The 23,864-nt window shown below is 41.5% G+C and overlaps 1 protein-coding gene across 1 annotated transcript in view; it reads right to left on the bottom strand.

Moving 5' to 3' along the window:
- Window positions 1–23,864, bottom strand: part of PIP5K1B (phosphatidylinositol-4-phosphate 5-kinase type 1 beta) — a 181,006-nt gene that overhangs the window by 155,982 nt on the left and 1,160 nt on the right. The gene's annotated exons all lie outside the window — the stretch shown is intronic.

The following is a 23,864-nucleotide window of genomic DNA, read 5'->3' as shown; positions in this document are numbered from 1 at the left end:
TGTATATCAACACTACCTACTACAAGTTTTACAACAACTAATATAACGGCTATGATTACTTTGATTACTTTTTTCATAAGCAATAAGGAAGTTATTCCTCACAGCAACATGAAGTCAAAATTTCCCTGTGTCTGCATTAATTGTTTAGTTTTGCGGATTCAATATAAAATAAGTTTAATGGGGGGAATTCAATCCATCATGACATGGCAAGTTTTCCTCCATACACCACAGAGGTGTGCAGGGAAAACTGTGATGCCAGCCCTGCCATAAGTGGATGATATGTGCTCCATTGGGCAATAGCTGGCAGCACATAGGCCCTTATTCTGGTTGGTGCGGTCAGAGCCGCACACGGGGCTCCGACCGCACAAACCAAGGGCCGCCCACCCGACGGATCGCCACGGCCGTCCGTACACGGACGGCTGGCGATCCGCACAAAAATGGTGGAGGCTACGCCTCCACCATGGTGGGAGCTGCCCCCTGCCTTCGATGGTCGACGACCATCGAAGGCAGGCCCGCACGCCGCGGCAGCTCCCGCAAGCTCAGACCACACGGACAATCGTCCGTGTGGGAGCTTGAAAGGGGGCTGAAAGCTGACATCCGGCGACGTCAGCTTTCCGCCCCCATGTCATGGTAATGAGGGCGTCATGCCCTCATTACCATGCATACGCCCCGCGTTTGCATGGGAACGCCCATGAAACGCGGGGCGTACACATAGGGTAATGAGGGGCTGAAGCCCCTCACGCCCCTATACGCCCCCTTTGCGGCGGACGAAATCCGTCTGCGGCGAAGGGGGCTGCACATGCGCAGAATGACCTCTGCGCATGTGCAGAACAAAAACATCGGCGGTACGGCCGCACGCGGGCCGTACCGAGCCGAGTAGAATAAGGGCCATAATATGAACTTAAATTAGTATTAAATATGTTTCGATAAAGGAAGATGTAGGTAAACTCTTCAGTGCACAGTAAAGTGCCATACACATGGGGAGACTCGGCATTTGGGTGAGCAACGTCTGTAGCACAAATGCTCAGCCCATAACAGAATACCGGCTTAACACACTGTGATGCATTGTGCTGAGCGTTCATGCTGAGTGGGACTTTGCCTATTTTTATAAAAGGCAAAGCCCAGCGATCTAGGGAAAGCCAGTGCAAGCACTGGCCTTCCCTACGCGTGATACCGGTAGCCCATCGCTGCAGGGCATACACACGGAGCGTTCCGTGCTCCTTTTCTAAGTGATCCAGTCAGATCACTTAAAAAAGGGTCTGAAATCGCCCCTTGTGTATGCCCCCTTACCAGACACAAACATCTCAGGGCCTCCATTGTATTAATAAGTGTACGTTTGTGTGGGGCAGTATGGATGGTGTAATGGTTAGCATTACTGCCTCACAGCGCTGAGGTCATGGGTTTGATTCCCACCATGACCCTAACTGTGTGCAGTTTGTATATTCTCCCCATGCTTGTGTGAGTTTCCTCCAGGTACTCCTGTTTCCTCCCACAATCCAAATATATACCGGTAGGTTAATTGGCTCCCAAAAAATTAACCCTTGAATGTCTGTGTGTGCGTTTTGTAGGGAATATAGATTGTAAGCACCACTGGGGCAGGGACTGATGTAAATATTCAAATATTCTCTGTAAATAGCTGCAGAATATGTGTGCGCTATATAAGAAAATGTTAATAAATAAAATGTTAATAAATTGTGTGGTACAAAATGCAGACAGTAAGCTCCACTGAAGAAGGAACAGATGTAAATAGTTAAACATTACTGTTAAAAAGCTGAGATGTTGTGACACAAGTTGAGTTTATAATTTTTCCATGACATAAGTATATTGAACTAATGTATATTGAACTATTAAGCAGAATCAAAAATATATATATTTTTATAAGAGTTTATTTTAACCCTCTGAGTGCCAACATCTCTTGTGAGAGATGTTCAAAATATCTGCTAAAAATGCCAGCATCGCTCACATTTATATAAATTTAAATAAAAAATGTTGTATAATAAAATATTATATTTCCTATATAAGGTAAACATTACAGGTCATTATGATGAATAAAAATGTTTGCGTGGCTATTTTCACACCTATTTCCACAAATTCACTTGGCATTCAAAGGATTAAAACAAAGGCAAAGCTTAACTATGTCCAAACTCTCTGGTCAACAATGATGCATTTTTTTTAGTTCACTGTTTATTATTTCTGTTTTTCTTTTTGGCACAAGCTAATGAAAAGAAAAAACATATATATAGATTAAACAAAGATGAGCAGGTATCAGGTAAGACTGAACAGCACAGGGAGATGGTCCAAATTGAAAGGGTGCCAGATGAGAGAGTGGGCAGGATCCTACTGAGGGACAGAATGGTCCACTGGGCAGAGGGTACTTGTGGTCAATGGAACAGAGAGGTGTCAAAAGAGTAGAGAGGGAGCCAGGGGACCAAATCCCAGGAGAGATGGTCCAATGATGGACTTAAGGATCTTTTATCCCACATCACTACTTACGTATATAAGCATTGCATACACATAATCATTTTCATCTCTGCAGTCGTGCCTTGGGGGGGGGGGGGGGGGGGGGCATCAAACCACTTTAGATTTCCCAAGTATACTCCATAAGACCCTATTACTGCATAGGTGAGCGGTGATAACACAAAAAATCCCCAGACAATAACCAGTATCTTTTACTTCTCAGTTATATATAATAGTTTCAACTTCGTATAGAAATAATCTGTGAATATGGTTTGAAAGCAGCTCTAACTTGGGGTTTATAGATGATTAACAGTGGGTAGAGCGCGAAATGAAATGAGTGACACCTGTAAAAAAAGGGTTAATTTAAAATGTTTACACTCCTTATGGAGGTAGTGTTCACTCTAGGAGTGACAGCGGGCAGGGCGCCGGGGGGTGGATCAGGCACGCCGACGTCACAGCTGGGGGCATGCCCGGGCCGCGGACGTCATGAAAGGGGCGTGCCCGGGCCGCCGCCGTCATGAAAGGGGTGTGCCTGGGCCGCCGCCGTCATCAAAGGGGGCGGGCCCGGCCGTCATAAAAGGGGGCGGGCCCGGCCGCCACCGTAATCAAAGGGGGCGGGCCCAGCCCCTCCGAAGCCACTGTGCTGCCAGGGATGCGCCGGACATAGCCGTCTACGGCGATGCTGGGCTTCCCCATGTTTTAGTGGGGTGCTGCGAGAGGTCCAGTGTGCATTTTGCCCTTTAAAAATCGGGCAGGGCGCAGAGCCCCTCTAAAACAGCCTAGCGGGAACACTAGAAGGGTTTGTAGGAAGAAGAGCCAGCTATCCCTATCTTACCCTAACTGAAGGAGGCAGCGTTATTCCTCAGCAAGATGCTGTACGCTGCCAGATGGTTTCCATTCGTCTTCAGTCCCGGGACGCGGCGGAAATGAAGTTTCAACTTCATTCGCTATACAACTTTTTTTTAGATATTTCACCTGTCTTGGCATATATGTTCTAATGAAATGCAGTTCACCAGAATTTATTGTAATTACAATAAATGGTATAAGAATATGTCACAGACTTCTAATATCCTAATGCTGGCCAAACACTAGACCAATTTTCATCCAGCCATCCAACTAGTACTGGTACTGTATGGGAGCAAATGACAATCAACAATTTGCTCACAAATCCATTTAAATTGTTTAAATTAAACAGGTTATGGGGGGGGGGGTATTCAATCCCTGCCACTATTTCCATCAGGGGAAATAGCAGCGGGCGCCTATTCAATATGGTCATTAAAGAGGCAGCTAGTCAGAACAGACCCAACTTTAAAAGCAGTCGGGACCGTTTTGCCGAAAAAACGGCGGTGGATTGTCAAGATCAAGAAAATGGGCCAGGGTCAAGACTGTCGGTACGTACTGACGGTTGGTAGCCGGGATTGAATACCCCTCTAAATTACAGTACCTGAACAAAAGTTTTTGTTCCAAATTTGGGACCAAATTACTGAATTACAAATTAAATTTGCTCCCATCCAGTAGCAGATTGATATTGGTTTCCTAGCACGGCACCCACGATATTCAGTCGTATGGCATTGTATTCAATTTAAAATTGTATACCATTGTATATGGCATACAATGGCATACAATGCAATGCGATGCGATTTTAAATTGTTAAAATGTTAAATGCACCCCCACGCCACCGCCACTATCAACGCCAACCCGAAGCATGGCGAGTGCAGCTGTACGCGTCCTCCGACCTTTTCATACCCGCACTATCCACGTCGGCGTCGAGTTGATTTTATATAGTGTGGCGAGCGCAGTGAGCCTCGTGAGGGGACGCGCATTACTTCACATGTATTCCGCGTCCCCTTGTGGGGCTCGCTGCGTTCGCCACGCTTCGGGCTCGGTTGGTCGCTTCGCTCGCCACACTATATAAAATCCAATCCACGCCGACGTGGATAGTGGGGGTATGAAAAGGTCGGAGGACACGTACTGCCGCCCCTCGCGGGCTCGCGGCGCTCGCCACGCTTCGGGTTGGCGTTGATAGTACGGGTGGCGTGGGGGTGCTTTTAACATTGTAAGCACCTATTACGGTGCTTATACAATTATTTATCTTATAGGGAGCACATTTAACATTGAAAACACCCAGTAGGGTGCTTATACAATTTAAAATCGTATACCATTGTATATGCCATACAATGGCATACAATTCGATGGTATACAATTTAAAATTGTATAACATCGGCTAACATCGCATCCCATCGCATACCATCGTATGCCTTATGGTATGCGTTGCGATTTGCGCCATGCTAGGAAACAAGTACCAGCAGATTTTTATTCCTTCTAACCAGCTATTAGGATGGGTGGAAAAAAAGTTGGAATAGTGTATGGATCCCAGGTCCATCATGGACTTCCTTGCTGTCACTCACTAACAGAGGGTAGTAATGAAGTATTCCTGCTGAAGGGAATTTCAAAGTCTCATTTGTGATATGACTGTGGTTTTCATGGCAACAGCAACTTGAAACACAAATCAAAGGAAAAACTGAAAATTAAACGTCTACTTATCAGAAATAGTTATGTCAATGGAACGCCTCATGGTACCAGTTTTAAAAACATCTTAACTGCACGCAATTTTCTAAATATAATAAATACAACAATTAAATTTTAGCAATTTATGTTAGAAATCTATTATCAAGCAATGTACATTTTCTGTAAACTTCACTTCTACAAAAAGAAAAATAAGTACAATGGGTGTGTGTTAAGGGGCCTACACATGGGGAGAGTTGCTGTGCGTTCTGAGCGATGCTAGATTTATTTATTTATTTAGTTTCTTATATAGCGCAACAAATTCCGTTGAGCTTTACAAAAGGAAACAGTGATTAAACAAACTGGGTAGTAACAAACCGACATAGAGGTAGGAGGGCCCTGCTTGCAAACTTACAATCTATAGATCACTAAGAAAGATCGCTCAGCGATGTGTCAGCGCTGTATGCTGAGCGATCTGTCAGGGCCAGTGTTCTCCAGTGAGAAAATATATATATCATCATACAGTGCTATGCTCTACCAGGACACTGTGAAAAAAACACAGACAGTGCTGGCTAAAGAAAATAATTATCTTACTTACATGTAAAATGTCTTTTAATGTTTCCCATACATCATTGTGCGTAAAAATTGGTTAGAATTACCATATTGGAGAAATAAAACACATTTTCAGATTGGATTAAGGAATTCCGTTTAAGTGCTCATGCTAACAATTGTTGCACACATGCAGGTCCTCAGTGCTGGTGGCTCATAGGGATATGAGAATTCCACTGCTGGGATATCTCAAATTAACCGCAGATGAAATAATAATAAAATACAGGCCTCTTCCTACTGTTCTGTATTTACTTTTTTCATAGCAAGTCTCACAAAACATAATGTACAACCTCACCAAAAGGTGTTGGAGAAAGAGGAATTGACCTCTAATTTATCTGTTCTGTAAGAACTTTACGACTGTTACATAAGTTCAATCACCACCAAAGGGGGGACGATATTAATAAAATACAGGCCTCTTCCTACTGTTCTGTATTTACTTTTTTCATAGCAAGTCTCACAAAACATAATGTACAACCTCACCAAAAGGTGTTGGAGAAAGAGGAATTGACCTCTAATTTCTCTGTTCTGTAAGAACATTACGACTGTTACATAAGTTCAATCACCACCAAAGGGGGGACGATTTCTGTAATGTTTGCCACAAACCATGGTTTCGGTTTTTACATGATAAATGTCTCTAGCACCCATAAAGACACAAAGCAATGTAACAAAAGTTTATAAAATTCGCAGCAAGTTCCACAGCTTATATTCATATCAAAACACAACAAGCTTGTATTTCCAGAATACAGACCATTCATGTCAGCCAAAGTTCACATTTGTCACACATCACTGGGCCAGGATGAGCATTCCTGCCTATGGGCCATGGGTTACATACCGTATATAAAAGCGAGTGCAAAGAAGAGCAACTGAGCAGACAGAGAGAGATAACTGTTAAAGATAATATGACATTTTAGTTAATAAGATATCGCTAACACTTCAACATGGCTACTCAAGTTCCTAAGGCGAGGCACTGTTGCATAAACATCGAATGCATGTAAAAATACTATTGAAAACACAAATGAAATCCGTATTGATACTAGTGTTATTACTAGCCAATGGAGCTCAGTTGGAGATAAATCAAGGCTTTAACATTGCCCTTAACAGCGGCAAGCGTATGTGGAGAGCGCAAGATATCCTTACAGAAGCAGAATGCCGCCTTAGCACTAGTACACACTAAGAACAGGGTGGAAGTGCTTCTATTGTCAGAGGTATGTGTTCTACTAGCAGTATAGAAACACTAGTAATAAGATAGGCCAGTGGCTATGAGGCCTCATGCGGGGACATTTAGCAGATTACAGTTCCTGAAATGAATTGGGCATTTAGCAATGACCACTGCTCTAGCAAACAATGGTCAATCGATGCACGATTACAATAACACACAGGACAAATCAAGGGGGGGTGTATCAGGCCATTTAAAAAGATGAAGAAGTTGCCCAAACATTTTACAGGATGTACTTAATAAAGGCTACCTCAAAGCTGGTTGATTGATATAGGCAACGTCACTTCTCCACACTATAGTCAGCTTGATACATCTCCCCGTAAGAAACATCAAACTGCAGGCAAAGCTTCTCTTGTTTTTAATATATATTACCAATTTATGAGGCATCAAATTGACTATCCGAACTTATAACACAGTCGCCATATACTTCTCTGACTCACATATCAAAAAATCAGCAGGAGGTTAAGTTAATTGATGGGGTGACATGTACTGCAGTTGGCTAATTGATGTTGATTAGGATTAATAAAATGATGCCTGTCTTCTGCGTAAACTAAAACATCTTATTATTTTCTATACAAGCTATTGGGCAGTTATAAAACAAATGCATTCATACCGGGTTACAGTAGAGTTGGTGTAATTGTGAGACGCAAGCTTTCACTCACCAGGTTGTTTTTGTGACAAACGTAACTCAAAAGGGTCACAAACAAACCTTATGAATGCACACATGGAGTATTTTGTTGCATTGCATAATTCCATATTTAGTCATATGGACAGGAGCTTCAGCTATTTTCTCAGCAGAAATGAATAGAATGAAATAAGATACACACATAAACACATTTCTCATTTTACAGAAAACAGACTGAACATATTTATCATTAACTAGTAACCCCGCTGGAAGCAAAAGCTGTGAAAGTCTGCTACCTTCTGTGTGCGCATGTTTGAGAAAGAGATGTAGTTTCACTCTCTGCCAGCAGATGGCAGTGTTTCAGAGACTCACGGACACTAGACAAATATAAATATATATAAATATATGATAAATAGGCTTTATTATCAATTTGACAATACACATTTTCATTTTACAAACCCAGCATATCTGAAGGATACAAACCCAGCATATCTGAGGGACTATTGCTGTTTTCAGAGAGAATAGTAGTATATGCTTGGCCTTTACTTTTATTCTGGGTTTACAATTATCCTAAAATCTTATTTTCTTAGGGTGTTAGTTAACTCTCACTTGGAATTCTAACTAAAGCAAATTGTTCTGTGTATGTCTAAAAACAAACACCCAAACAGATTTCACAGGATAACTATAGTGACTTTTGAGCGTTTACTGTTACTCTTGACATGTGCTTACTACATCAGACAAAGACATGTGTGCCTCACAATAAAAAATTAGGTTTGTGTGAAACTCTGATGCAAAACAACAACACTGCTATGTGCAATCTTCCCCAGCTGCACTATTACCCATGTCTGTATTTATTTATTTATTTACAGTTTCTTATATAGCGCAGCAGATTCCGTTGCGCTTTACAAATGTTGACAGCACTGAAAGAACAAACTGGGTAAAATAGACAGACATAGAAGTTGGAGGATCCTGCTGCAAGCTTACAATCTATAGGCAAATAGGAGGGAAACACAAGGACAGGCACCGGTAATAGTGTAGCAGTCCCACCAAGTCACAAGTCCAGAAGGGAAGCTATATAATACATGAGTGCCTCTGAGGGTTATGCTGGTGGTACCTAAATTTGATAGGCTTGCCTGAAGAGGTGAGTTTTCAGGGAACGCTTGAAAGTTTGGAAGCTAGTAGAGAGTCTTTTTGTGCGCCGAAGGACATTCCATAGGATGGGAGCAGCCCTATGAAAGTCCTGCAACAGTGAGTGGGAGCTAGTGATCCGTGCAGAAGAGAGATGCAGATCTTGTGCAGAGCGGAGAGAGCGAGTTGGGAGATATTTTGTTATAAGAGAAGACATATAGGTTGGTGTGCTTTGGTTAATAGCTTTATATGTGAGTAGAAGTATTTTGTATTGTCTACGGTAGAATACGGGCAACCAATGGTGGGACTGGCAGAGCGGATCAGCAGACAATGAACGTCTGGATAGGAAGATCAGCCTCGCACAGCGTTCAAAATAGATTTCAGTGGTGAGAGTCTGTTCTTGGGAAGACCACCGAGGAGACTATTGCAATAATCAATGCGAGGAGTAATGAGTGCATGGATTAATGTTGTAGCAGTGTTGTGTGTAAGATAGGGTTGTATCTTGGATATGTTTTCTAGATGCATATAACATGATTTTGAGACAGACTGAATGTGGGGAACAAAGAACATTTCAGAGTCAAGGGTGGCCCCTAGGCAGCAAGCTTGAGGGGTAGGGTTGATTGTCACGTTGTCGACAGTTATAGAGAAATCAGGATCATAACTGCTCTTTGCTGGTGGGAATAGAATTAATTCAGTTTTGGAAATGTTACGTTTGAGGTAGCGAGAAAACATCCAAGATGAGATGGCAGAGAGACAGAAAATCATTGGTGACAACTCTGGGGGTGATAGATAGATTTGAGTGTCATCCGCATAAAAGTGTTACTGGAATCCGAAAGAGCTGATTAGTTTGCCAAGAAATGAGGTAGTGAAGAGGAGGTGGTATCAGAGAAGCGAACGCTGAAAGAGCGATCAGATAGGTAAGATAAGAAACAGGTAAGAGCTATATCATTTAGACCTAGTGAGTGTAGTGTTTGTATGAGGAGAGAGTGGTCAACAGTGTCAAAAGCAGCAGAGAGATCTAGATGAATGAGTAGTAAGTAATGACCTTTAGACTTGGCAGTTACCAGATCATTTACCACTTTAGTCAGTGCTGTCTCAGTGGAGTGTTGGGAACGAAAGCCTGACTGAAGTGGGCTAATAAGTTGTGGGAGTTAAGAAAGTGTGTGAGGCGAGAGTAGGCAAGTCTCTCAAGCAGCTTGGATGGGACGGTAGTTAGAGAGAGAGTTAGGGTCAGAATTATGTTTTTTCAGAATGGGAGTAATCACTGCATTTTTGAACTGAGAAGTAAAGATACCTGTAGCAAGAGAGAGATTGCAGATTTTAGTAAAGGTTGGGATGAGCACGGGAGAAAGAATTTTACTGACTTTTGAGGGTATAGGATCAAGAGAAGTAGTTGAGTAGGAGGATGAGAAAAGTTTTAATACTTCTTCATTTGTGAGCTCAAATGAGGAAAAAGTGCCAGAGGGCTCAGGTAAGGAATGGAGTAGGTCACTGGTTGCAAAAGAGCATACCATCTCATCTCGGATGTTATCAATCTTGTCCTTAAAGTAGGAGGCAAGTTCTTGTGCACTGAAGGTAGCTGGTGGAGGGGGTGAGGGAGGGTATAGAAGCGATTTAAATGTATTAAAAAGTTGCTTGGGATTGGAGGCGTGAAGAGAGATAAGAGATTGGAAGTATGTTCGTTTGGAAGTGTCCAAAGCATTGCGGTAGGAGTGCTAGGCAGTCTTATACGTGAGAATGTCACCCAGACTCCGAGATTTACGACAATGACGTTCTACTTTACGTGACTGATCTAATACTAATCGCTAAGGTAATGTGGCTTCTCACTGCTTTAGTTGGGCCTGGGTGGGATTTGAATTTATAACACACTGTAGTTTCTAATAGTGAATATAACCGTAGGAAAATGTAATTAATGTAAAAATAACATGCATCTATGAATTAAGAATTGAGGATCTAAGTGGTTAACTTACAACCAACAATGTAAAAGTACAGTTCTGCAAAATGTTGAAAAATAAAAAAGTATTTATTTTAGGGTGGTTTTTCAGGCACACATACAGAATTAAAAAGAACCATCTATCAGAACTGCACCGCTTGCTTTGGATTTATGTCCAGGATAAGCTGGGTATCATTATACAGTACATAACATAAATATTTCCTTTTTACAATTTTTTTATGCACTTGTATAATGAACACTTAAAAACTGCAGGTACCGCTTTAGATGATTCTTTAGCTGTTTTTATCATTTAGATGTCTTTGTCTAATCTATTATCGATCTGCAAGCTGCATTCATTAGCAAAGCATTCTAATCACCTAACAATGGAGGTTAGTCAGGGTGCATTGCTTGGCTGTCAAATACACTGTGCGACAGGTTCAATAAGGAACAGGTGTACAAGGTTGACTGTTTGTTGTCTAAACAACAGAATCTTTACATTGAACATAATATTTACCCTATTTTAAAATGTAACCATAACAAAAAATAGTGTTGCTGTCCATAGAAATACACAGAAAAAAAAATGAGCAGATTGTGGACTGTGCTTTATAAATTCCCCCAAAACCACACACTAGGACAATTGGATGCGATGCGATATCGGATGGGCAGTATCGATGGTGCAATGGTTAGCATTACTGCCTCACAGCGCTGAGGTCACGGGTTCGATTCCCGCCATGGCTCTAACTGTGCGGAGTTTGTATATTCTCCCTGTACTTGCGTGGGTTTCCTCCGGGTACTCCGGTTTTCTCCCACAATCCAAAAATATACTGGTAGGCTAATTGGCTCCCAACAAAATGAACCCTAGAATGTCTGTGTGCATGTACATGTGGTAGGGAATATAAGATTGTAAGGTCCACTGGGGCAGGGACGGATGTGAATGTTCAAATATTGTCTGTGAAGCGCTGCAGAATATGTGTGCGCTATATAAGAAACTGCTAATAAATAATAAATAAATATTACGATTCGATTTCTCTTGAAGCTTCTGATGCTATAAAATCGCATCTGAAGTCCTTTTTCTCTCATTCGATGTGCATACAATCATGCGATAAATTGCATTTCCCATGTGTCCTAAAATTGGGTGATTTAGGGCCAGATGTATCAAGCTTCAGAAAGTGATAAAATAGAGAGTGATAAACAACCAGCCAATCATCTCCTAAATGTTCTGTTCCAGGCTGGGTTTGAAAAATGACAGGTAGGAGCTGATTGGCTGGTTGTTTATCACTCTCCACTTTATCACTTTTTGAAGCTTAATACATATGGTCCGTAATGACGGCCGGGCTCTCTGGGGGTATATAAATTGACAGATCGCACATCGCATTGTGATTAAATCCACATGCAATCACACATGCGGTGCGATAAATATTATGTGCAGCACATAACATCTTGAAATGTGAGATTCGACCAGCATGGCCGCGCATCTCATCAGGGGACACATTTGATGCTCATACAATCATGCGATTTATCGCACCAGTGTGGTCGAAATCGAATGATTGTATGTAATATCGCCCTAGTGTATGGGCATCATACAGACTGTACACAACGTTACATTCCAGTGCACCATTTGTCTAAAGCAGGGGTGCTCAAAATATTTTCCTCTGGGACCCCGTCAGACAATAAAAATTATTACAGGACCCCAGCAAGTTACTACTGAATGGCCGACATGTGTGGTCAGTGAAGTGAAGTCGTGACCCCATGCTGAGGTGGTTGGGACCCACTTTGGGGTCAGGACCCACAGTTTGAGAACCGCTGGTCTAAAGTAATCTCAATTTATTTGTATTGGTAATTCATGGAAAGCAAAACCCTCCGATAAGTGTTGTGTTACGGGGCTAATTGGATCATCGACTGCAGCTAATTGCATACCACCCAGAGCCACCAAGAGAACATATTCTGGGCATTAGGGCACTGAGAAAGTTGATCAGCCATTGGCTGCTTGGCATGAATCTCATACACCCCAACAACACTCAGCAGGGAACAACTCTGACTGTAGCAGAATCTTTTTTTTTTTTTTTTTCTTAAGAGCAAAACTGCTTTTAGGGGGTTGCAACAAACTAGAAACACACTGTAAAATGCATTATTAATTCAGTGAAATTTTCTTGAGCTTTTAACAGAATCAGTCAAACTAAGCACAGACACTGGTAAATGCTGATGTTTAAAGCCATGTGTGCGCTCACAGAATAGTATATAAAGACCTTTAATGCCCTGAGCATATAAGTTGACAGAGTTTTTATGGTTGCCTTAACCATAGTATTTCTGCAGCTTTTCCTGTTAGCTAGAACAGATTGTACTGTCACACAACAAAAGCTATTCATTTGACCAAATACAAAAATATAAAGACCCAAATAAATATGTAGAACAATATTTAGCCACAATGACACATACTGAAAAATACCAACAGAGCTTGCAGAGAAAATGTTATTTAACGGGTCAATGACTTCTGTACAAGCACGACAGAAACCCACACAGTCAGAAACTTGTTGTTATTCAAAATGACAGGCAGCAATGCAGCAACTTAGTGGCAGGAGCCTTGATCTGTGAAGTTCATGTGTTTAAGCAGAAGGAAGCAAAGACATGTTACTCCTAATGCAAGTTACTTTCTGTCATACTTGTACAGAGTACATTACATGACCAATTAGGATGCTGGGCCGTGACTGGGTACAAAGACATCTGAGAGAAACTAGGCATGACACAGTAGGTGTGCATGATAAATAAGTGCCACGGAATGTCCGCAATAGTTGAGCGCTAGAAATAAAATCTTGTCAACAAGATTGCAAAAAGGAATTATTAAAATGTACTAATATGCTTATATTTCACATTATGTCACCATCTTTAGAATTCTACACTCCTACAATACAAATGTTGCCTTGTGTTTTAAAATGACACTGTAAATAAGCCCTGTCTATCGCTCTTTTGGGGGGGGGGGGGTTGGGTGCCCATCAGAGCAATTCAATTAATGTTCTGATTGTGCACCCATTGCTTTATACAAGCCCAAATAAATGGGGTTTAGCAGAGAGTAGAGGCTAATGCCAGCCTCCAAAACTCCAGTTTGGCCACCTAAACCGACTTTGCACACATTTCTTATCACACCCAAGGAGGCTGCAAGCATGGTTAACGGGTGTCTAAACGGTACAACACTTGGATTTCCCCATTTTCAATTCTCTAGTGGAAGCCGCAGGGGAAACTGAATCGCCCACTATGTATCTCTCTCTCTCGCTATCTTTCTATCAATCAGTGAATAATACCAGTTGTTTTATACAATTAAATATAAAGTTGTGTACCTAGTGGGTAAAGCTCCATACACACTAGGCGATATTGTTAACAATATCAGTTAGAAAGGGGCTTCCGAGCAATATTGTTCACAATATCATCTAGTGTGGACACTTAACATCATTATCCATGATTAATATCTAGCGAACATGCAGGTCAATTTGCCAATATAGCCAAACGACCCGCATGTTCGGCGGGTCCCGCTGATGTCACTAAACGGTATCGGCGGCCGATACTGTTCAGTGTATACCGACAATATCGGGCGGCCAATATGGTTAACTATATCGGCAGCGGCCACTGTAGAGTAATATGTATGGGACTAATAGCATTACTAGCAATACATTCATAGGCCATGTTGAAAAGATTTAATCATATGGCAATTAGCACAAATTTGAATAGTTGTATATTATTATAATTCTATATAACTGATTATTATTATTATTATTATTATTGTTATTATTATTATTATGTTTTACAGATTATAGCATTATAGCTCATGTAGATTAGTAGTCACTAGCAGCTTAGGTGTTTATTGTTTATTTTCCTTATTCTTAAACATTACTGTTTTGTGTTACTCACAAACCCATCATTTGAATTATGCTGCTTTCACACTGCAAAACCTGCTCTGACCCATTTTTTTTTAAACGTTTCTTTAACCGGGTCAGAGCAAGTTTAACCCCATTCACACTGCATGTTGTAGACGGTATATTACTGGTTAATTACCATTTTTGTACCTTTCACATTGAACCTGTTCTGAAAGGTACACGGTAATTAACCAGTAATATACCATGCAGTAGGCAGAGCGGGTTCAGGGGGTGACCACAGGTGTCGGTAAAGCAGCAGGCCCCCCCACACAGCCAGCACCTAGTAACACCCCCTCCCTCCTCTGGTACCTGGCTGCGGATCTGGGCAGTGCGGTAGGCAGCGGGCGTGCACGGGTCACTAGGAGCTGCTCATTACATATGTGCATATGAATGAGCCACTCATTACATATGTGCATATGTAATGAGCATCTCCCGATTATTAAATATTCACTGCACTGATAACCAGCTCAGTGCTAACTGCTGCCTGAGTCCTATATACCGGTTCAGAGCCGTTCCCAATGCATAAAAAACATCTCTGAACCGCGTAGGACTGTATGCAAGTACCTGTATGCAAGTACCGGTTATTTGTAACCGGTAAATGCACACTGGCGCTTTCACACTGCAGCTCTAAACGGTTTAAAAGGCTAAAAAAAAAGGCAATATACCGGTTAAGAGCTGCAGTGTGAAAGGGGTATTACAAGAGAAAATCAAGAAAAAAACAAAACAACAACATAGAAACTATTAATAAACCACCCAGACCTTAGCAATCCATGTCCCCATAGTTGTTACAAAGCATTGTTTTCAATTTCTCACAAGCAAGTCACTTTGGTTTGCTTTCATGTGCAAACATTCTTTTCTACATTCTATCAAGGCGTGACACCAAACCTTGCACTACTGGTTTTGTATAACAGTTCTATACTATATACTTTATATATTCTGGTTGATTCGCAGGCTTGCGAGTCCACCAAACCCTGCCTTGCAAATCCGGTGATGTCAGCTACCAGCCACCTCACCGGGAGATTTCCATGGGAATGCCCATGAAACCCTGCCCGTACCCATGGTAATTATTTCAATAATATAAATATATATTAGCTTAATTGATGATTAATATGTATATTATGTTATATTAGTACAGTATAGCTACATTATGTATATTATGCCAAAAATATATTATGTGGGGGAAATTTACTAAGGTGGGAGTTCAATTTTACATGGGATGCTGCTATGCGCAACCAACTTTCCTCTGTAGAACATAGATGGTAACACCCACGTGCAAATCCTGAGCTTGCCACTGTGCAGGTGATACCTTGACATTTCCAAGTTTGTTTACCAATGTAGCTACATTGTGCACAAAATCTCTCAATAGCCCTATGATGACGCATAGTTATTTCTATTCTATTTGTCGCAGAGCACAATACACTCTTTTGTTTTCACATACACATGATCCAAATTGTCATGGCAGTACTTTTCAAATGATTTTATTAATTTCCTTATATACAGTATATCTCATTTGAAGTCGTGCATATTGATGTCTAGCCTCATTCATCACAGTGGAACCATAATAACAGCCAATAAGATACAGTGACATGGTAAAAAGTGTATTCTGCATAAAAAAGATTGGTTTATATGCAATAGTGTCCGAGTTCGCAAGAGGTGCGGAATGCCAGCCAAACTCAGATTTTTTTTTTTAAAGCGCCAATCTTTACATGGCAAACCATGCCTTGTAAATGATGGCTGCTTTAAAAAAAAAAAGTATATAATATAAATATAAACTATACAATATATAAGTAACAAGTTTCGAAATAATTAAAAATAATGTTCTAAACAAATGTATTCATTAAAGTCATATATTTGTTCTTTTTTTGTAAAATACAATTTAGATATAAGCTAAGATATATCTCTTCCAAATCTACATGTTGCGCCAGGGTTGGCGCGTAAAAAAAAAATAAAAAATAAAACAGGACTTTTTTTTAAAGATGTTGTGACTACAGGCACAACACTGTGACTTCCTTTAAAAAAAACCTCTATTGTCAGGGAATGCCTGGTGCTTTTCCACACCGTGTTCCTTTTGGTCATTATCTAAGTAAGCTGAACCAATACAGTAAATAACACACACACACACACACCAAAGATATAGGAAGGTGACTCAGATAAGAGGTGCTAAGTCTGCCTAGCATCAAGCTTCTTGGCCTACATTTGTTAATCCTAATGTATTTCCCATTATTTTTTTTTTAATTCAATATTTTTTATTGATTTTTTGCATAACAGCACAGAAAAAAAAACAAGTAACAAAATATAAGCAGCTAGGACACATGGTATATACATGGTGAATTAAGTCAACATAGAAGTAGTATACATGTAACCGTGCAAATATGAAAAGGATATATATTTCCATCTAAAGATGTGAAATGCCCCTTACAATAAAAAACATAAATACACAAGCTCAATCACCCGAAGGCGCCATTCGGGATCGATATTACACAGGCAACAAGGAGTATATACAGGTTGAGTATCCCGTATCCGAATACCCGTTATCCGAATTATTCCAAAAACCATACATTTCAAAAAGTGGAAAAAATATATATATTTTTTTTTGCTGAAAACTTACTGGGGACAACTGTAACAGCACTACATGTTATGTAACTGGCACTATATATGTGCAAGAAAATTATTGCTTGGCATTCAAATTAATGTGCCTGAGATAGTACACAAATTTTGTTTCATGTTTTGAAACCTTGTTTTTTGAACAAATAAAATAAATACATTTTTGTGTGCATTTCACGTGGTTGATGTGTTTATACAGCATAAATGCAAGATACTTCAAAATACATCATTGAAATATTAAAATATTCCGAAATACGGAAAATTCTGCTGGTCCCGAGCATTTTGTATAAGGGATACTCAACCTGTATTACAGTAGTGTTTTTGCAATAGGATATACTGAAACCCAGCTTATTAGTACAAGATATAATAATTATACATAGAGACGAATTGCAATAGCGGATCAAAACAAAAATGTATACCTAGCTACTGTAAAAAAAGAAAACAAAACAAAAAAAATAAAACCTCCCCATAGCCCCCACCCTGTACTACCTACTCCCAAATTAGGCACAGCTGGATCCCAATTTACCCCTATACCATTAACTGTTACCTATCCAATACTATACTAATCTAACGCACCCCTCAACCTTCCCGCCCACCCAAATAATGAAGGATATGCAGATGGATATCTGACATGTGCTAAAAAAACTAATGACCTTAGCAAGGCCAGGACCAGCTCTCCCACATTATAAGGATATAAAGTATCACAGCTCTCAAAGTCTAAAATGAGTACAGCTTTAAAGGTATAGAGCATGGGTCTTCAAACTGTGGCCCTCCAGATGTTGTGAAACTACAAATCCCAGCATGCCTTGCCACAGTTTTAACACTCCCTTATAGCAAAACTGTGGCAAGGCATGCTGGGATTTGTAGTTTCACAACATCTGGAGGGCCGCAGTTTGAAGACCCATGGTATAGAGTGTGAACAGAAAGACAGATGAAGTCAAAATATGCTTAACTCCGCCTTCTTGCTACTTACAGTTTTACAAAAGTATGCATTACACTGAGAAAATACAAAAATTTCACAGATAAAATTAAAATAGGCATACAGGATATAAAAAAATAAAAACTAACAACATAGGAGAAAAAAAATTGAAAAGGAAATATAGAAATGGCAGCAATATAATCCAGGCAGAGGGGTATATTATATACTAGTCCGGCCAGAATTTGGCAGTACTAGAAAAAGTTTTAGAGGCACTAATGTGCCAGTTAGCACAGGGGAAAACAGGATAGCGCCCGATACACATAGTGGACCAGTAGTGCAAAGTAGACAGATTCAATATAGAGATTTTGGAAGGAGCACGGCACCAAGGACATCTGAAAAACCAGTACCATAAGAATTCAGCCTCCAACCCAGGCACAGAAAATGGATGGCTCAGGGTATATTCACGATCAAAAGTATAGGCTGTAGAGTTTACACATTCAGATAGAGCCAGATAGAGATCCCGAACAGCTTCGGCATGACCTTGTCCATACAGACAAGGAGAGGCAATGCCACTTGGCACATCATTGAGTAGGTCAAGAAGTATCTTGAGTAGATTCAGAAATTATGCAGAGGATTATTTGCATAAAGTTTGCAAGGTTTCAAAGGTGTTTCCACACAATGATTCAATATTAAACCAGCAGGTGAATGGTGGCGGCTAGCACGCCACCAGACTTTGCACCATTGCAGAAAAGTGATCTAAATAGAGAGCAGGCAGTCAGTATATTATAGGCCACAGTAGATCCAAAGATTGTCGGTAACTAAACAGAGACACGTGTAAACAGCTCACCTCACCTCGCCTGCACAGAAGCTGGGAATGCAGGAGTTTTCAAAGTGGCTGTGGGATCCAGCCAGACTACGAGGGCAGAAAAGGCTCCATGGTAAGCCACTCAGGTCAAAACTGCAGGAGCGCAGAAGGTCCCAATTCAGATGCAGCCAAAAGGTCCATGAGGAGCATCCACCCTCCGCGTCCACCCACAGCACCGGAGAGAGTCAGCCAGGAGCAGGAGTGCACAACAGGAGGACAGCGGTGTCCAAGATGGTGACCGCGGCCCAGAGACACATGCAACAGCGCAGCGGGATAGCCGCACCCAGCCCCAAACAGGAGACACCGGCAAATGAAACAGCTCAGCGGAGGCACCGGAGACCAGGAGGGCAGGTATATACCACAGAAATCGGCTATAGTTGGGGAAGGATGTTGGTTGCAGGATATTTAGCCGGAGAGCATGCAGGGCTGTGTCCTACACAATTGTCATCTTGGCCATGCCCCACTGTATTTCCCATTATTGAACAACTTTTGACTGCTTAATCATCTTCAGCTAGTGTAGAAAAAATAGTTTTTTTTCTTTTGGTTTAGTTTATTCAAATCTTCGAAACAGAACTGAAAAGGCATCTAATCTGGTGTTTTTATTGAAAATGTTTAATGTCCGTGACATATCCACCGCAAATTCTTAGCTCTGAAAAGTATTTTTACATGTTTTAATTATGTTTAGTAAAAAATTGGTTTTATTAAAAGATTTCAAATAAATCATATCAAAGCCTAATAACTTTGTTAATGTTAGAAAGAATAAAAAAAATGGTTGTTTACGTATAGTAACTCTCACTTTTCCATTTTTATTTTTTGATTACCGTGATATTCCAGCCTTATTTTTCTTGGGTTAATGTATTTTAGCTCTATATTGTATGTATATTATCGATTTTCTTTTTCCCTGTTTTTTTTTTTTATGTATCATTTGCATACATGTTTTCCTGTATTTGTTTATAATTGCAAAATCAAAAATAAACTTGTTAAAAAAAAATGGTTGATCAAGGTTTGGAATACATATCTATGTATAACAAACAAGATTACATTTTTTCATTAAATCGTTACTGAAAAAAAAAAATTGGTTTAAACCCAAAAATTTGTTTTTTCAAACCCTGTGCATTGCAATAAGGTTTACCAATTCTGAAGCTGTCACTTTGTACAATGGCATAAATAAAAACCTGCTGAATACAACATTCTGTATCCTATTTTATTAAGTAAATTTGAACTTTAAGGACACGCAGAACAATACAAACTGATAAGATAAATATCCTTCCTGGAACATCCATTATATACAAATGTGTGTTGAATCATCATGTCACTGCCAAACTCCAACACCTTCTATGCGGCCTCGTTATTATGTTGTTTTTCTGCAATGAGCTATTTCTGTAGCATCCACATACTGTTGTCTTTAGTACTGAAACAAATGCATTTTTTAATCTAGAGCTGGGTACACACATGTAGATTATCAGCAGTAAATTACCACTGCTAATAGGATATCCCCCTAGACATCTTCAACAGGATTTGGAGGTTCGGAATGGGATAGTAAGTGCTGCACATCAGATCTCAACCACCTGATCAGACCGTTGCAGAAATGTTTGAAGCCATGTATCAGCTAATGCATATATGCTATCCACTTGTTGGGCTGATCATACAATTATTTACTGATCGGTAAGTAATCAGCCAGATGATTTAAACCGGGCTTTATCACCAGGGATATGGTCGCCGAGCACCCAAATCCCTGCATGTACAGAGCGACGATCGCTAGGAGTGCACTCCTGCACCAGCCCAGTTCTGGTCGCACAGCGGCTTTCTTCTGCAGTGACCCAGTTTTCATCAGCGAAAATCGCTCAGTGACCACATTGCTCCTAGTGCACAGAGCTTAAGGAAAGTTAGGGCAATATGTTTCAAGAAGAATACTAGAAAACCTTCAAATACACATGTGTCACATGTAATAAAGACAATCCCAATTTACTCTCAGAATTAAAGTAATATTAATGAGGGAGTGGTTCTGAGGTGGCTGTTTGAAGTGTTTTTTGATTATTTTCACTGTGATCCAAACACACCACAAACATGAAAAAGGCATAGCACTTTTATGGGGCAGATCTTAAATGAAAACGTGGGGAGGGTGTGCTCGCTGTAATACTTGAGGCGGACAATTAGGCACATTTCAACACAAAGTGTTGCATATATTTTTGTGGTTAGTAAATGACCTTAATACCCCTTTCTCACTGCAGGTCTTAAACGGTATATTGCCGTTTCTTCCCCTTTCTAAAAATTTAAGGCTGCAGTGGGAATGCGCCAGAGTTTATTTACTGGTTAAAGTTAACCGGTATTTCAACCCGTTTAAAAAGCAGAGTCCTACACGTTTCAGAGCCGTTTTTTCTGCAGTGACAATGGCTCTGAAATGGTATTTAAGATCCTACACTAGTCTTCCCCCTCCCCCGGTACCTGTCCTGCCCCCCCCCCCCCCGTACCTGCCAGCTGGTACCCTCGCTTCCTTCCCCCCCTGCCCTGGTACCTTGCCCCCCCCCCCTCCCCTGGTACCTTGCAGCTGGTACCTTGCATCCGGGCAGCATGGTAGGCAGGATAGGCAGCGGGCATTCAAGGGATCCTAGTCGGCAAGTCCCAGACTGATTGCTGAAAGCATCATACAGGAGGAGGCTGGTGCACAGACAGCAGGGGCACTGGGAATCCGGGCAGCGCGGTCCGTGCTCAGGAGGAGGAAGCGGAGGAAGGTCCATTAGGAGATTGGCATTTCTTCGGCGGGATCACTGCCGCGAATGGGAAATAGCGGAGCCGTTCATTAGATATGCGCATATGTAATTTTCGGGCTCCGCTATTTCCCATTCGCGGCAGGGACCCCCCGCCGATGAAATGCCAATCTCCTAATGGACCTTCCTCCGCTTCCTCCTCCTGAGCACGGACCGCGCTGCCCGGATTCCCAGTGCCCCTGCTGTCTGTGTACCAGCTGCAAGGTACCAGGGGAGGGGGGGCAAGGTACGAGGGCAGGGGGGGGGGGGTACCAGGGCAGGGGAGTACCAAGGCAGGGGGGAAAGCGAGGGTACCAGCTGGCAGGTACGGGGGGAGGGGGGCAGGACAGGTACCAGGGGACATGAGGGGATTAAACGGTTTACTGCGATGTGAATGGTACTTAAACGGTATTTAAAACGGTAATCTACTGCAATGTGAAAGCTAATACCGTTTTAAATACCGTTTAAAAATACAGATCCTTTAAACGGCTTGGCAGTGGGAAAGCAGCATTAGTGTTATATTTTTCCTTGTCAGAATAAACAATGTAGCTTCTGCAAGTTAGAATAACATATGCAAATATACAGGTATACAAGTGACATGATGAAACCTTCCTTATACACAGGTTCTCAATTGCAATTGATTAAATGAATTAACCCAACAAACAGTAGAAACCAGCAAATACCTGCACTTAAATATTTACCATATGGACAGCATAGAGAGAATCAAGGTACTTATGACAACATCCTATATTTATTTCTAATATAAGAATCAAAGGTTTTTGGGTTTCATTATCAGTAATTTATGATTTACAGTTCATTTTTTAAGTGATTATGAACAAAACTGATCCTGAGTATAACAGCAATGTATACATGAATATTTAGGATGATAGCATAAGTTACCTGTCCCACAAAGTATAACTGTGTTCCCTGCTGAGCTGTTTTCAGCCAACTGCTGCCAGTAACAGTCAAAGACTAATGGGCATGCTCACCAGCCACCTCGCATGCGCACAGTATTGCCACCTGTTGGGCATGCAGCAAAACCAGGAACACTTTGTAGAAGATGGAGAGGCTTTGCTAGGTCCCACTCTCGTCAATGTGGACTGCATGGCTGTATCATCTATTGATAGCTAAGCTTATCGCTGTTTGCGAAATAGAGAATAGATGTCATCGACCCCTTTAGAGAGCGTTAAAGGGTTATGGGGCAGATGTATTAAGCCTGGTGTAGTGATAAAGTGGTAATAAAGTAGAAGGGGATAACGTACCTGCCAATCACCTCCTAACTGTGAAGTTAAAGGCTAATTTATCACCACTTTACCAAGCTTAACCCTGTTTGAGCAATGTTTAAAAATATCTTCTAAAAGTGCCAGCATCCCTCTTATTTGTTAATTAAATTAAAAAAAAAAAATGTTGTGTAAGAAAATATATATTTCATATATAAGATGAACATTTCAGGTCATTATAAAGAATAAAAATTTTGTTTGGCAACTTTCACATCTATTTTGACAAAAGGGTTAATACAGCTGCACCAAAGACTCTAATTACATGGAGCCCATAGAGGTAAATTTTGTAAGATGGGATGTTGACCACAGCAACCTATCAGATTCTGGCCGAGATGTACAAAGCGACTGCGGAACATCCCGCCACACATCCGAATTCTACTAATCGCATATACGATTAGTATCGCAAAGGGCAACTCTTGCGATAAGAGCTGCCCTTTGCAAAGCAGCCAGCAGGGGGGGTGAGCGGGTCTCCGCGGCTCTCCCCCTCCTGCTATGCCTGGCAGCCTCCTGCTCAGAAAGCTACAGGGGCTGCTGGGCTCTGCCTCCTCCTCCCTGCACCCGGAAGAGGTGCAGGGAGGAGGAGGTCACTGGTATGGGCAGTACAGCAGGATGCTGCCGGGACACAGGTGAGGGGGGGGGGTCAGCGCAAACTGGGACGGGGTGGTAGGGGTCAGTGCAGGGGGGTGGGGGACGTGAAAAGAAGCCCATAGGCGAAGCCCCGGTGGTTGGGCTTTAGTGCATATGAAAATATCCCCCTGATCATAGGGCTATTTCACAGTCTCCGGCTCCTGACAGGCGGCGAAACCCCGCACGGCGAATAGCACACAGTAGTTAATAATGGACAGAATTGTGTCCATTCACACAGGATGGCCACGGCCTGGCCGCCCGGTTGCAGCCGGATCCCACTACTGGAAGGGACGGATGCCGGGCTGTTGCCATCCCCATCATTCTAAACTCCTGAGTGCGGCACGGCTTCTTGGCCGTGCGGGGTTTCGTCGCCCGGCAGGAGCCGGAGCATGTGAAATAGCCCATAGCCCATCATGTGTAAATAGAAAAAAAAGGACAAATGGA

The sequence above is a fragment of the Crinia signifera genome, chromosome 1 (assembly GCF_055691185.1).
Source record: "Crinia signifera chromosome 1, ASM5569118v1, whole genome shotgun sequence".
NCBI lineage: Eukaryota > Metazoa > Chordata > Amphibia > Anura > Myobatrachidae > Crinia > Crinia signifera.
Note: the sequence above shows the minus strand (reverse complement) of the source record. Positions and strands in the feature narration are given on the sequence as shown.